Genomic DNA, 7,500 nt, shown 5'->3' with positions numbered 1-7,500 from the left:
TGCATTCTTGGAGATGTCCAAAGAAAGCATTTGTGAAGGATTCAGCATTGTGGGATGTGGTATCCACTGGCCCAGTGGGCTTAAAGGATACCATCTCAGTCTTAAGAAGAGTGAAGTCTGCTTTTGAGAAGTTTTTCACTGTGGTCTTTTGTGCTGGGGGTGGAGGTGGGATATGTATATTCCAGGGTGATTAGTTTGTGGTCAGATCTCACTAGTGAGGGGTATAACTCCGGTGTGGAGCATTTTTTCCCCATGTTTGTGATGATCAGGTCTAGTATATTATCTCCCCTAGTGGGATAGGTGACTAGTTGTTCCAGTGCATTTGAATTTATGAATTCCAGGAAAGTTTGGGCTAGGGTGTTAGGGCTAGAATAATGTACCCAATCTATGTTAGGGTAGTTGAAGTCTCCCAGTATGATGGTATTTTGTGATACATTCATATCCTCCAATGTCTTCAGGAAGGCTGAGTGGGGTTCCTGAGATTGGAAGGGTGGTCTGTAACATGCTACCAGTTGTATAGCAGTTTTGCCTATGGTTAGTTGTACCTGTATGGTCTCCGATGCTTCATGTGTTGCTACTAACCTGGAGGTGTGGGTGTCCTTGATGAATATGGACTCTCCCCCTCCCTTTGTGGTTCGGCCCGGGTTTTGGGGCCGGAAAGCATGATACAAGGTATAGCCTGGTAGCGCTGGGGTGCTCTCAGGAGCCTTGAACCAGGTTTCAGTTACTGCACAAACGTTGATGTTCTCCATACTGAGGAGTGCATCGAGTGCCTGCATCTTGAGATTTAGACTTCTGGTTTGAGCAGCATTACCCTTAGTTTTTTTCCATTTTTTTTTTCTAAGGAGGTGGGTTTGTCTTTTGAGCCTTGCCTAAAAAAGGCACTATGGGGATGGCAAGAGCCTTAGCCAATATCCGGAAGACCAGTGGTGACAGGTGCAGTCCCTTGCGAAGCAGTGTGGCTTGTCCAACATGTCATCCCAGGCAGACATTGGATACCCTTAGAATGACACCAGTACTTGAGCCAATTATTAAAGCTGATCACCTTGTCTTTGTATTGTGGCATCATTCTTGGTGAGGGCAAGATGCTGCTCAGGATCAGGGTCATACCAGCCTGTGCTACATAATCAGAGAGCTCCTCTATGTCTCTTTTCATGTAGTCCAGGGAGGTACGTCTCAGGTCATTCACGCCAGCATGGACAATGATGGAGTCATATTTGTACTTGCTTTGGTGTGACCTGACTGCGTGTGTTATGTGGCGGATCCTTGCTCCTGATAGGCAGCTCACAGTCACCATCTCCTTGTTCAGCCTGGTAAGCGGGACATCAGTGTGGTTGACTCTAGAGTCACCTATTACTAGTGTATCAGGCATGGTGTTTGGCCTTAAGGGCTGTGATTGATTGACACACTGATTTATTGAAGTATATGTTGCATGAGTTTTGTTTTGAGGTGGTGGATTTTTGGATGTCTGCTTTGGGAGCCTCTGTTGTTTTGGTAAGCTTTTTATTAGAGCCTCTGAGTATGTGCTTGTGTTTTATGTGTTTGGTTTGCAGTTGTGGTAGGTCTATGTGGGACTGGGTTTGTTGTGTGTGTGGTTACCATCTCCTCCTGTCTAGTCATGCCAGCCCTGAGTTGAGATAGTTCAGCCTCCAGTTTGGCTATATAGTTGCATCTCTCATGTATTTGTGTTTGTTGGGAGGAGGAGAGGGTTGTCTGTGTACATGAGACAATTGTAGCATTGTCTCAAGATACCCAGATTAACCAGCTGAACTGGACAGGACGCCAGTAATCTACCACTCGACATGCTAGAACAGTATAAGGGAGTGCTGTGCCTTTAAGGGAAGTGGATATTCACAGGGGTGGTAGGTGGATGTAGTGCTTACTTAGTAAGAGAGTGCTTACTTAGTAGAGAAGTTTTGAGAACAAGTGCTAGGCTTATAATATAGCGAGTAGTCTGATTATACTAAGAGTAGAGCTTCCTTAAGGGAAAATTTGAAGAGCAGACTTGGCGGAGCCAGAAGAAGTTTAACCTTGTTTAACCGGCGCTGTGCTATGCGCACAATTGCGCAAACGCGGATTTTAAACAGGGAACTTCAAAAGAGCTAGAAATGGTCCAAATCAACCAATTACTACAGCTCTTGTGCTGAGGTCACTTCCTACAGGGACAGGTAGGCTGCTCAAGGCTCCCCACTCCCACTGGTGAGCAAATAAACTTCCCTCTATCCAAGTAAGGTAATGGACAACACAGGAACTACACCACAGCCCAGAATACAGCAAAGCCTGTAAACTGGTCTAAACTAGTCGAGGAGAGGTGGGAAAACAAGGATTATTTTTTTGTTTTTAGATAGAAAACACACAGAAAATGCAGAAACAGTAAAAAATCAGTTGCACAGGCTAGCACACTTTAGGGGGCAGCCTCAACAGTTAAATTAAACAAACTTTCGATCAAATTCGACTAAAATGTAACTTTAAGTGCAGATATTAAATAATGCAGCAAACAGCTAAAAAAACAGTTTAAGCTTGTTTAGGGTAAGCTAGAGAAGGTATTTCAAGTAAAAAAACAGCAATGATACTTAAATCCAGAAAGTAGTCACTTTTCCCGAGTTCTCTGTAGCTAGGACCACTCTGCAGGACCACGAGGAGCCTGTCTGAGTAGTATAGCCAGAAAAAAAATGCCCAGAGGTGGATTTTAAACAGGGAACTTCAAAAGAGCTAGAAATGGTCCAAAACAACCAATTACTACAGCTCTTGTGCTGAGGTCACTTCCTACAGGGACAGGTAGGCTGCTCAAGGCTCCCCACTCCCACTGGTGAGCAAAGAAACTTCCTTCTATCTAAGTAAGGTAATGAACAACACAGGAACTACACCACAGCCCAGAATACAGCAAAGCCTGTAAACTGGTCTAAACTAGTCGAGGAGAGGCAGGAAAACAAGGATTATTTTTTTGTTTTGTTTTTTGATAGAAAACACACAGAAAATGCAGAAACAGTAACAAATCAGTTACACAGGCTAGCACACTTTAGTGGGCAGACCAAACAGTTAAATTAAACAAACAAACAAACAAACTTTCGATCAAATTCGACTAAAATGTAACTTTAAGTGCAGATATTAAATAATGCAGCAAACAGCTAAAAGAAACAGTTTAAGCTTGTTTAGGGTAAGCTAGAAAAGGTATTTCAAGTAAAAAAAACAGCAAAGATACTTAAATCCAGAAAGTAGTCGCTTTTCTGAGTTCTCTGTAGCTAGGACCACTCTGCAGGACCACGAGGAGCTTGTCTGAGTAGTATAGCCAGAAAAAAATGCCCAGAGGCGGATTTTAAACAGGGAACTTCTAAAGAGCTAGAAATGGTCCAAAACAACCAATTACTACAGCTCTTGTGCTGAGGTCACTTCCTACAGGGACAGGTAGGCTGCTCAAGGCTCCCCACTCCCACTGGTGAGCAAAGAAACTTCCCTCTATCCAAGTAAGGTAATGGACAACACAGGAACTACACCACAGCCCAGACTACAGCAAAGCCTGTAAACTGGTCTAAACTAGTCGAGGAGAGGCGGGAAAACAAGGATTATTTTTTTGTATTTTTTGTTTTTAGATAGAAAACAAACAGAAAATGCAGAAACAGTAATAAATCAGTTACACAGGCTAGCACACTTTAGTGGGCAGCCTCAACAGTTAAATTAAACAAACAAACAAAAACAAACTTTCGATCAAATTCGACTAAAATGTAACTTTAAGTGCAGATATTAAATAATGCAGCAAACAGCTAAAAAAAACAGTTTAAGCTTGTTTAGGGTAAGCTAGAGAAGGTATTTCAAGTAAAAAAACAGCAAAGATACTTAAATCCAGAAAGTAGTCGCTTTTCTGAGTTCTCTGTAGCTAGGAAGCTGCCCATTTCTTCTACAACAACGGCTGTGAATGTACACTGAATTTGGAGGTAGATTTGGACACTCAAACCCCTGAGAGAGGGGTAAAGACAACAATAATATGTTGTGATGCCAATTAGACCAGATTACGTGTCCAGTGGACACGTGCAAAATGGACAGCTATGTATTGGGCGATATTTTTTTTGGGGAACAGACTGCCTTTTTTTATTTTTTCAGGTGAGAGTGGGAAGTTGGGGAGGAATAGTAGGTATATTTGGGGAGGTAGGTTGGGTAGGTTAACAGACAAGACAAACAAGACGCATACAAGGGTGGTATATGACACATGTGAGAGGTAACCACCTTGATGGGGAGGGGTGGTGGGTAATCGGACGCCCATGAGCCCCCTAGTGGAAACAGTGGGACTGAGGTCCCCACCCATGGGCAGTCACCACTGCAACTTCACAGCCCTGAAAGTGGCTGTGCTGGAGGCTGAGTTGGAGAGCCAGGCTATCTAGTCACGACACGCAGCCTTCAAGCTGGCGTAGCAAATCTCCAAACTGCTGATTGAGCTCGCTACTCACCATGACCCGGACCTGGTGATGGGTGACAGGTTCCTGTCTGCACCCTCTCCTGGGGGGGGGGGCGAGACCCATCCCCTGAGGTGGTTCCACCCGAAGGTGGTGCAGGACCAATGGATATGGAGGTCCCAGGTTGGGCCCCAAACGTGCTGGTGCCTGGTGCCACGGCCAGCTGAGGTGGGAGAGGTGGGTCTGCTGGGACCCGCATTCCCATATATGCTATGGTGTTTATGGTTTATCAACAAATGTGGGTTAGTAATAGTCAACACATTCCAGGATTACGTATAACAGCATGCATAGATATTCCGATTAACCCAAACACCAGATATGGAACAGTTGCATAGCAAACAGAACACATGCATATATGGAACCACACTAGTAATAACCATAGCATGCAGGTACATTGATGGCACCATGCCACCAATGTTGGAGTATTTCAACATAGCACATGCATAGAAACAGATTTAAATAATTATCAAACAATAGGCACATGTCCCAACATGACAGTGAAGTCATCACGTACCAATTGAGGTGGGTATTTAGTGTATTGTTGGAAATATGGTGGGGGGAAGAAAGATGTCAATTAACAACTAGTATATTCCTGTAGTTTGCATTACTTTCCTAGTCAATGCTGTTATCTGTCCTTACAGGTATTACTACACGACCCTATTGCCTTAGTTTGGACAGTGATATGGCTGCCGATAACTATATACATGGACTGGTTTTACCTGCAGTATACACCTGTTACCTGGTATACCTGTGGAGGAATTGATTGTTAACACTAACTGTTTTTACACATACTCCCAGATTCTAGAGTGATGTTATGCACATACCTGTCCATCTCTTTTTGCACAGATTCTGGCCATGTCTTGATCACATGCAGGTGTACCGGGTCATATGTAGACTATTGCCCTCTTCAACCTTTAGTGACTTACGACACTCTTATACAGGATTTCCTAGACAGTTTTATTATGTAGCACAGTGATCAGTGATACCTTATTATTCAGAGCAACTGCAACACTTACAATGCCATACAATACCAGAGTAAACAGTACCAGTACCAGTACAGGGTATCAATCTTTTATTTCTAGGCACAGTGTTTGTATCTGACGGACATGTGGGAGAAATGTTTGTTAGCACTACCTGAATGTTGCCACACAAAGTACCAAATTTCACATTAGTATTATGCACTTACATCTCACTCTGTTACTGTACACACTCTGGTCAAAGCTTGACAACACGGGGGTTTAGATAGGACATACTTGGCTTATTACTCTCATAACAGTTTGGGGAGTTGCTAGAATGACAGGTTTGTTCTTATAGATGTGTGACAATCAGTTGTATTTCTTGTTTGCGGCCTATATGTCTGGGATCATCCCACTGATTTCCCAGGGGAACACAGTGACAGGGAGCAGATATGGGCCAATTTACTGGACATTCTGGACATATCTGTACTGTTGTGGGGTATGGTTCTGTATGCAGACTATTACCACTCCCAGGATTTGAACCATGGCTGTATGTGCTAAAAATAAAACAGTTCACATCTCAGTTGTGTGTGCTATTTGGATTTTGTTGTCCGTCTTTTCACTGTTTTCTGTCTATGTCTCTCCCAGTTGCACTAGCTGACCTCTGTGGATTACACCAGTCATATACAGACATTCCTGCACGTTTTTTATTTATGTGGCACAGTGTGGGTAATAGTGCTTAATACAACAGTACGATTAAGTGATTGCAAATCTACATTACCATATGATATCAGAGTAAACATATGCAGTCCAGCAGTTAGACCTTCATTGTCAGGCTATTATGCTTTTATTTACATACAACTTATATGAGACTCTTCCTGCCATATTCTCTGCTGTATGCAGTACTTGCCTTAAACAATACAGGTTTTATAGGCAACTGACTTACTAGTACAGTTAGATTTATTTTCTATGACAGTACATTCAAGAGTATTACTAACCTGCCTTGCGTTGCAACCTCTCCAAGGGACAGCCATGGGCCTCCTGGTTCACAGCCCACTCGCTGCTGTGAAGGACATAAGAGGAATATTTAGCCATACCTATCCATAATATACATGAGCTGGCAATTACTAAACAGGTAGTGGAGTGATACTTACACACTACTGGGACCTCCCCTGTCGTCCTAGCTTCTTGGATCTACTGATCCTAGAGATCCCCCTTTCGCCGCTTCAGGTCAGCATAGTGATGCCTGACCTGCTCACTGGTTCGGGGTATGCCAGTGGCACTGGTGAGGTCACGGGTGAGACTCCCAAACTTCTGCTTTATATTGGGAACCCTCGTACTGGCCCTGCAGCAGTCTCTGCTCATGGTCTTTGACAAGGAGTCCTGCCATGACTTTGGACTCCTGGATGCCCCAGCACTGCACCTGAAAGCGCACTCCCTCTCCCATTCCAGACATGGTGGCTGCAAGGGGAAGCTACAACCAGTTATGAGATGTATTCCCACCTGTTGGGTTTAAATAGGGCCGAATTCACACACTTTGACGTGATTGGAAGGTTTTGAAAAGGCTAAGCTATGGGGCAAACCTGCTTACCTAAGGTTGGTATTGTTTAAAGGAGTATACCACTGGGCAAATTGAGTTAGCTGGCCTACACATTGCTTACACCTACTAAGCTGGCCTGTGCAGTGCTTAGTGTCTCTTAATATTTACTTTGCATTATATTTGTTTTTTTGGCATTACATGTTATATATATGTCTGGTATCTATGATTCATGTATACATATACTGTATGGGGTCCTTGTGTTTATTAGGGGACTTCAACATTCTATTACAATTACACCTCACATCTGGGCTTACTTCAGTACTCCAGTTTACATACTTATGTTATGTAGTAGTTTATAGAACATAAGACTGTAACCTTTCACGTGTTCAGTTTGATTTAATTATAGTGAGGATTAGTTTGGTGATACCTCAATCTTATGTACTGCTGTGATGGCTTAGTGGTTAACTACTGTGACTATAATGTATAGGGTCCTGGGTTCAAGACCTGCAAAGGCTGTTTTTTTTTTTGTTGTTGCTGGGCAGAACAGTGGCTGTTG

This window comes from Protopterus annectens, chromosome 8.part1, assembly GCF_019279795.1.
Source record: "Protopterus annectens isolate FY-2018-M chromosome 8.part1, PAN1.0, whole genome shotgun sequence".
In the NCBI taxonomy this organism is placed as follows: Eukaryota; Metazoa; Chordata; order Ceratodontiformes; family Protopteridae; genus Protopterus; species Protopterus annectens.
Note: the sequence above shows the minus strand (reverse complement) of the source record.